Source organism: Salvelinus namaycush, chromosome 37 (genome assembly GCF_016432855.1).
Source record: "Salvelinus namaycush isolate Seneca chromosome 37, SaNama_1.0, whole genome shotgun sequence".
NCBI lineage: Eukaryota > Metazoa > Chordata > Actinopteri > Salmoniformes > Salmonidae > Salvelinus > Salvelinus namaycush.
This window is the reverse complement of record NC_052343.1, coordinates 5,984,118-5,992,894: the sequence shown is the minus strand read 5'-3', so window position 1 is coordinate 5,992,894 and position 8,777 is coordinate 5,984,118. Positions and strand designations below refer to the sequence as shown.

Below are 8,777 nucleotides of genomic sequence, written 5' to 3'. Positions count from 1 at the left end.
GTTAAAATCACCTTTGGCAGCGATTACAGCTGCGAGTCTTCTTGGGTACGTCTCATAAGAGCTTTGCACACCTGTATTGTGCCATATATGCCCATTGTTCTTTTCACAATTCTTCCAGCTTTGTCAAGGTTTTGGGTATCATAGCTAGACAGCCATTTTCAAGTCTTGCCAAGTAGATTTAAGTCAAAACTGTAACTTGGCCACTCAGGAACATCCACTGTCTTCTTGGTAAGCAACTCCAGTGTAGATTTGGCTTTGTGTCGTAGGTTATTGTCCTGTTGAAAGGTGAATTCCTTTCCCAGTCTGCTGTAAAGCAGACTGAAGCAGGTTTTTCTCTAGGAGTTTGCCTGTGTTTAGCTCCATCACATTTATTTTCATCCTGAAAAACTCTCCAGTCTTTGTCAATGTCAAGCATACACATACCATGATGCAGCCACCACCATGCTTGAAAATAAGGAGGCAGTTACTGAGTGATGTGTTGTGTTGGATTTGCATTAAACATAAGGCTTTGCATTTAGGCCAAAATGTTTATTCCTTTAGAGCGTATTTTTTTCGCAGTATTACTTTAGTGTCTTGTTGCATACATATGCATGTTTTGGAATATTTTTGTCTGTATATTTGTATTATTCTTTTCACTCTGTCAATTAGGTTAATACAATGCTGTTGATCCATCCTCATTTTTTTTTTTTTACCATCACAGCCATTGAACTCTGCAGCTGTTTTAAAATCACCAATGGCCATGGCCTCATGACATCCCGAAGCAGTTTATTTCCTGTCCTGCAGCTCAGTTCAGAAGGAAGACTGCATCTTTGATGTGTCTAAGTAGTTTAATGCATCATCCACAGCATAATTATTAACTGGACCGTGCTTAAAGATATATTTAATGTCTGATTTGTTATTATTGCACATCTACCAATCACTGCTCTACTTTATGAGGCTTTCGAAAAGCCCCCTGGTCTTTTTAGTTGAATATGTGCTTGAAATTCGATACTTGACTGAGGGACCTTACAGATGTTGTATGTATGGGGGACAGAGGAAGGGCTAGTTATTCAAAAATCATGTCAACCCCTATTATTTCACACAGAGTGAGTCCATATAACTTATTAATATGTGATTTGTTACATTTGACTTATTTTTCTCCCCAATTTCGTGTTATCCAATTACGATCTTGTCTCATCGCTGCAACTCCCCAACGGGCTCGGGAGAGGCGAAGGTCAAGTAACGCGTCCTCCGAAACATGACCCGCCAAACCACGCTCCTTAACACCCGCCTGCTTAACCCAGAAGAATGTGTCGGAGGAAACACTGTTCAACTGAAGACCGAAATCGGCCTGGAGGCGCACGGCCCGGTACAAGGAGTCGCTAGAGTGCGATGAGCCAAGTAAAGCCCCCCTCCCAGCCAAACCCTCCCCTAACCCGGACAACGCTGGGCCAATTGTGCGCCACCCTATGGGATTCCTGGTCGGTCACGGCCGGTTATGACACAGGCTGGGATCGAACCCGGTTCTGTAGTGACGCCTCAAGCACTGCGATGCAGCTTTAGACAGATGCGCCACTCGGGAGTAGCCCCAAATTTGACTTAGAAACTAATTTAGGATTGCCTAAACAAAGAGGGTAAATACTTATGCGACAACTATTGTTTAGTTACACATGTTCTATTAATTTGTACAAATGTGTAGAATTTTCTTTTCACTTTGACATTATGGAGTATTTTGTGTAGATCAATGGCAAAGAATTACGATGAAATATAATTCAATCCCGCTATGTAATGCCAAATGAATAAATACAAGTTCAAGGGGGTATAGACTTTCAATATTGTATGTGTGAAAGCATTTTTGAAACCAGGTGGAGGTATTGCTTTTCATTTGACATCTTGTCTCTTCTATGTCCTGCTGTGCGTTTTGCGGCACTATCAACGTTTTGTCATTTCTGTTCAAGGCCTAGCCTATCCCTAGCCCACAATATGTCATAGGCATAGTCTGCACACGGCTCCATCTATCAGACAGAGAAAGAAAAAATCAAGAAGAGTGTAGATACACACATTTATTTCTGGATCTGTATGATTATTACAAGATCATTTGGGTTAAGAATTTCATGGTGTTCAATCATGGAAACGGGTCAGCTAGGGTCTACAGCACCGGTAAATATAGTAGGCCTAGTCATTGAAGCTATTGTTATTGTTGTTGCGCCCGTTCTTGCAGAAGTTCTGCAGAGTCTTGTGGAAGGAGAGCATAGCAAGTGCTACAGTAGAGTTTGAAGTAAGGCAGGTGCAACCATCAGCACCAACTGCAGCAACAACGGAAGTGCCAAGGTGCTTGCCCCCGATGCCTACAGAGAAGATAGAGGGAAGAGAGAGAGAGAGACAGAGAGAGAAAGAACTGAATTTCTACACTCTTAGAAAAGGGGCTATCTAGAACCATAAAGGGTTCTTTTGCTGTCCCTGTATGAGAACCCTTTTTGGCTCCATGTAGAACCGATGTAGAACCAATGTAGAACCCAACTTACCCAACAAACCATGGTATAACCTTTTAATAACCCTTTGGTGATAAGATTCTACCTGGAACCAAACAGGGTTCTCTGGGACAGCCGAAGAACCCTTTATGGGTCGGTCTTGAATTGCGGTGGCATTCACATCCAAAGAAAAAACACTTCGAAATGACAAATAGTTACACATTATACATGTTTTCTGTTTAAATTGGACTGTTTATCAGTCATAAAACATACTGCAAGTGCTTTATAATGCAAAACGTTATGTTTATGCATTGTTTAATGTACAGTTATAATGACATATTTTTGGGGATTTAAAGCTGTCAATCTATGTATTATTTTTGAATTCTAGAAAGTTAACAAAAGCATTACATACAGTTGAAGTCGGAAGTTTACATACACTTAGGTTGGAGTCATTAAAACTCATTTAGCAACCACTCCCCAAATTTCTTGTTAACAAACTATAGTTTTGGCAAGTCGGTTATGACATCTACTTTGTGCATGACACAAGTAATTTTTCCAACAATTGTTAACAGACAGATTATTTCACTTATAATTCACTGTCTCACAATTCCAGTGGGTCAGAAGTTTACATACATGAAATTCACTGTGCCTTTAAACAGCTTGGAAAATTCCAGAAAATTATGTCATGGCTTTAGAAGCTTCTGATAGGCTAATTGACATCATTTGAGTCAATTGGAGGTGCACCTGTGGATGTATTTCAAGGCCTACCTTCAAACTCAGTGCCTCTTTGCTTGACATCATGGGAAAATCAAAAGAAATCAGCCAAGACCTCAGAAAAAAATTGTAGACCTCCACAAGTCTGGTTCATCCTTGGGAGCAATTTCCAAATGCCTGAAGGTACCACTTTCATCTGTACAAACAATAGTACGCAAGTATAAACACCATGGGACCACACAGCCGTCATACCGTTCAGGAAGGAGACGCGTTCTGTCTCTTAGAGATGAACGTACTTTGGTGCGAAAAGTGCAAATCAATCCCAGAACAACAGCAAAGGTGCTGGAGGAAACAGGTACAAAAGTATCTATATCCACAGTAAAACAAGTCCTATATTGACATAACCTGAAAGGCCGCTCAGCAAGGAAGAAGCCACTGCTCCAAAACCGCAATAAAAAAGTCTGACTACAGTTTGCAACTGCACATGGGGACAAAGATTGTACTTTTTGGACAAATGTCCTCTGGTCTGATGAAACAAAAATAGAATTGTTTGGCCATAATGACCATTGTTATGTTCGGAGGAAAAAGGGGGATGCTTGCAAGCCGAAGAACACCATCCCAACCATGAAGCACAGGCGTGGCAGCATCATGTTGTGGGGGTGCTTTGCTGCATGAGAGACTGGTGCACTTCACAAAATAGATGGCATCATGAGGGAGGAAAGTTATGTGGATATATTGAAGCAACATCTTAAGACATCAGTCAGGAAGTTAAAGCTTGGTCGCAAATGGGTCTTCCAAATGAACAATGACCCCAAGCATACTTCCAAAGTTGTGGCAAAATGGCTTAAGGACAACAAAGTCAAGGTATTGGAGTGGCCATCACAAAGCCCTGACCTCAATCCTATAAAAAATTTGTGGGCAGAATTGAAAAAGCATGTGCGAGCAAGGAGGCCTACAAACCTGACTCAGTTACACCAGCTCTGTCAGGAGGAATGGGCCAAAATTCACCCAACTTATTGTGAGAAGCTTGTGGAAGGCTACCCGAAATGTTTGACCCTAGTTAAACAATTTAAAGGCAATGCTACCAAATACTAATTGAGTGTATGTAAACTTCTGAACCACTGGGAATGTGATGAAATAAATAAAAGCTGAAATAAATCTTTCTCTCTACTATTATTCTGACATTTCACATTCTTAAAATAAAGTGGTGATCCTAACTGGCCTAAGACAGGGGAATTTTTACTAGGATTAAATGTCAGGAATTGTGAAAAACTGAGTTTAAATGTATTTGGCTGAGGTGTATGTAAACTTCCGACATCAACTGTATATTGTACTTATCAATAAAAACAAAACAGGCTATTACTAATTTTACAAATATAATATGTGTCCCTAAGTTTTATCCCCATTGGTGTAACCACCTTGAAAATCACTCATTACAAAGATTTACACGGACCTTGCATTGACCTCCAGTGGAAAAGTGTTGCACTGGAAAGGTCTATATTAAATACAATTATTAGCTAATCACACCCTTTTAGTGTCTCATACATTTGAGGATTCCATTGATCATTTGGTGTGTCTAAATAGATTAATTGGTGTTACAAATGTTAAATGAAGGGAAATTACACTGTGAGCAAAATTATGAATCAAAAACACTTTGGTCAATTATTTTTTACGTTTTAATGACTCGATTCGAGCATCTGTGCCCTCCATTTTCGAAAATCCTCAATTACCAAAATGTTGCCATTGGAGTTACCGTCACTGGTGTAACTACTCCTGCTGGTGGCACGATGTTATCATAATAGTAAATCATTATTAAAAGTCATTAAGCTACCATATTAGTTCATTTACAATGGGAAGATGTACCCAATACATTTAATTTAAAAAAATAGAGAAAAATGAAGTTCATTTTTTTTTCTCCAAAATGCCACATTTTGGAGAATGTGCTGGTGTTTTTAGTCGTTTATGAACAACAACAAAAACAAAAAAACATTTTTGTATTATTTATTGCTCATAAAACTTGGATGGCCAAATAAAATCACCCACGGGCCAAATTCGTCCAGCGGGCCGCCAGTTGGGGAATCATGCTATAGTCTAACTATGAGATATCCAATGATTTGAAACCTATGCTGCCTCTGAATATAGTTCTTTAAAAACCTGGGGTCATTCTGTTTAAAAAAAAATATATATATTATTTTTTCTTTAGAATATGAAGCTACTCTGCTGAATGATGTATCTACTTTGAATCACCTTACGCCTCAGACTCAAGCCACTGATATTGCCTGTCCTTCCAAATCAAAGGCCAAACAAAGGAAAAGCAACTCCTTTTGTATGTTTCTTTGATGTCCTTGCAACTTTCCCTGTGCTGAAATATTCACAACCACAACCTACGTCACATCCGTCATGTTCGAAATAAGTGCAGTGAGCACATACAATTTCGATAACACTGGAAATCTCATGCATGGTTGTTAGATTTGTATGTTGTGTGCATGGACCACAAAATAAAGTGTCTCATTTTCCTAATACAGCACTGTGGTCACAAATGTGGGTTTCAAAAAAGACAGCTTGGGTTTCTGATAATGGACAGTAACAAACAGTGTTCTCAGAATGAGTAACAATGTATGCATCACTGTGCCGTAAGACGCTTTGGGGGAAGAAAAAAAACGTCATCCGAGTGTCATACCGAGTGCCTTTATTATACAGGCATTGCGCTGCCTGATCTAGTGAATTCTGACTGAACCCTACAGGTGCACCCCTTAGTGATTTTGAGCTAATGCCCTCCATGATACAGAGGCTGACCCTTCACCAAGGTGAAGACCCAAGCCCTGGACGTTGACCACAAGGGGAGCCAAGTACGACACACCTTCAGACATACAAATTACATTGTACATTACATTTGAGTCATTCAGCACACACTTATCCAGAGCGACTTTCCGGTGCAATCGATGGGAAAAACCGGTAACAACTCTGCATCGAGCTCCTGTGACAAGGGTTTTGGCTAGATCTGAAATGAACCTCAACCACATCAACCTCTGTGATCCTCCGCAACACCCAATCAAAAGCATGCATTTGAAAGGAAAGTTGAACCACAGAATGCTGATGAAGTTGTACATACAGGATGCCTGTCGTACAAGTGTTAAGTCTACACATATTCCTGCTACAGTATGTGTGAGCAGTAGCTAAAAGGTGCCGGTAAATGTTTTCTACACAAAGTCTGCCAAACGTGTGAATGTGTGGATGTTGCATTGGTATTCTATAGTTGACCTTTGCTCCTTATAGTTTGCTTGACAAGAGATTCCTTATACTATGGATTGTATAAGAGACTTCTCATATATTGAAAAAAATAGAGAAAAATGAAGTTCATTTTTTTCTCTCCAAAATGCCACACCCAAATAACACCGCGATTCAAGAACAACCCTTATGGTGGGTAGGCCTATAGACACTTTCTTAGTTTACAATTCCCCTCTCTATCTCCAATTCACTGATTAGCTCAATCAATTTGTAAAAAATGGGAATACCTTGTCAGAGACGCTGGTTCCATTCACCTGAAAGACGAAGGACATAGGACCATTTTAGACATTTCACAACACTTTAGGCTGTTACCTAAATGTTAACACAATACCTGGAAACTAATCACCACAAGTTAGTGCTATTGATGATATGTATACAATTGCTGAACTCTACAATTAATGTTTAATCTCTACTTAATACTTTACTAATACTGATATGTTGGTTCTTACCTTGGCCTTTGGAGAATTCTCTTCCATGTCCTCTGTGAACACAGAAAGCACCAGCAAGATGAAGACAGCACAGAACAGAGCTTTGTTCATGTTGAAGAGGGTTGAGTCTCTGAACAGCAAAAGTGTATCTGTGTCTATTTCAGCTAGAAGAGGATGGGTCTGAAAGGGGTGTGTGCACCATGACTGCATGTGCACAAGAACAGACATTTGTTTTACAGTCATGAGCAGTGTAAATTCACTTTAATAGGGCCTACAAATTATTTGGCACGAATGAAACAGATGGGTATTTTTCTATTCTTCTATTTTTCCATATAGGTCGATAGCCTATTTATTGTATCGTGTTGCATTGTATTGTAGGTTATTGTATTGTGCTGTTATGTTTTGTATAGCATGCCTAGTATGTGGTCTGATCTAGGGCTAGGTGTGTGACAACTTTTGAAATAAAAGTAGACTGGTGTTTGGATACATCGTTCAATTCATGTCAAGGTTTGTCGATGGCTGATTACAATGTCATACTTTGAATAACAATGTATCACTTTCAATTACAACGTATCCCTTTGGCGGGTTCCTCACGGCTGGAAAGAGGGTGTATTGAATTCTGGAACCAGCAACGAGCCACTGAAATGTCACGATCCACGTTAACAATCGCAATGAACTCCAAACAATCATTTAGTAATAATATTCCAACCTACAGAATCTAGAGCCATTCACTTGTAAGTAATTATAAAATCATTGCATGGCAAATAAAAGTTACTTTCGTTTATTGAGTTTAATAACTGAAACAAGTGTAGACTTTCAGGACATTTATTTAGCGTTTTTAGCTGCTATGTGCTTGCACGTCAACCATGTCAATGTCAGCCAGGTGCTCATAAATATTGTGTTTTTTACATTCGTTGTTGAATCACAAAATGACCTCTGTAAACTAGTCTGCTAGCCATTTGTGCATCCTATCGACCCCAAGTGTTTTATGAATGTCAGGAGATGAGCTCACCACTTTCAATGTTGGGGAAAAACCGACAGGTTCCTCTTCCTGGGCCCATGGAATCATCAAGGGTATGTTCGAGAGAAAACAAAGTGGATCTTTTCCAAGACAAAAAGTATTGCAATTAGATGGATGTCCATGTTTATTTCCGTTACTGATGATTGCTAATTTTGCTCAAATAAGAGATGAGTGCCTTTCAAGGAGAATCCATTTGCAGGTATGGAATGAAGGTATTTAAAAGCAGATTATTTTCTAGAGCAGATGGTCAGGGGGGAGGGCGGAATATATTACAAATCATTTGTAGACTGCAAATTGACCACAAGAAGATATACTATTTTACTAATCATAATAATTTCAAACCTTGCATACATTTGTATAAGATCACATATCTCTCTGGTGCGTGGGAATACTTTGGAATAGATTTCCAAAATTAAAATCACTTGGAGCTGATTTGCTGGTGTTTTTAGTCGTTTATGAACAACAACAAAAACAAAAAAACATTTTAGTATTATTTATTGCTCATAAAACTTGGATGGCCAAATAAAATCACCCACGGGCCAAATTCGTCCAGCGGGCCGCCAGTTGGGGAATCATGCTATAGTCTAACTATGAGATATCCAATGATTTGAAACCTATGCTGCCTCTGAATATAGTTCTTTAAAAACCTGGGGTCATTCTGTTTAAAAAAAAATATATATATTATTTTTTCTTTAGAATATGAAGCTACTCTGCTGAATGATGTATCTACTTTGAATCACCTTACGCCTCAGACTCAAGCCACTGATATTGCCTGTCCTTCCAAATCAAAGGCCAAACAAAGGAAAAGCAACTCCTTTTGTATGTTTCTTTGATGTCCTTGCAACTTTCCCTGTGCTGAAATATTCACAACCACAA

General features: G+C 39.2%; 1 long non-coding RNA gene across 1 annotated transcript; it reads right to left on the bottom strand.

Annotated features, from left to right (window-relative positions):
* Nucleotides 1-2,037: 2,037 nt before the first annotated feature.
* LOC120031542 lies at nucleotides 2,038-7,010 on the bottom strand. The gene is made up of 3 exons (XR_005473743.1): nucleotides 6,902-7,010; nucleotides 6,680-6,706; nucleotides 2,038-2,327 (listed from the first exon to the last, which is right to left on the bottom strand). It is a non-coding gene; the product is annotated as an uncharacterized LOC120031542 (long non-coding RNA).
* Nucleotides 7,011-8,777: the final 1,767 nt, after the last annotated feature.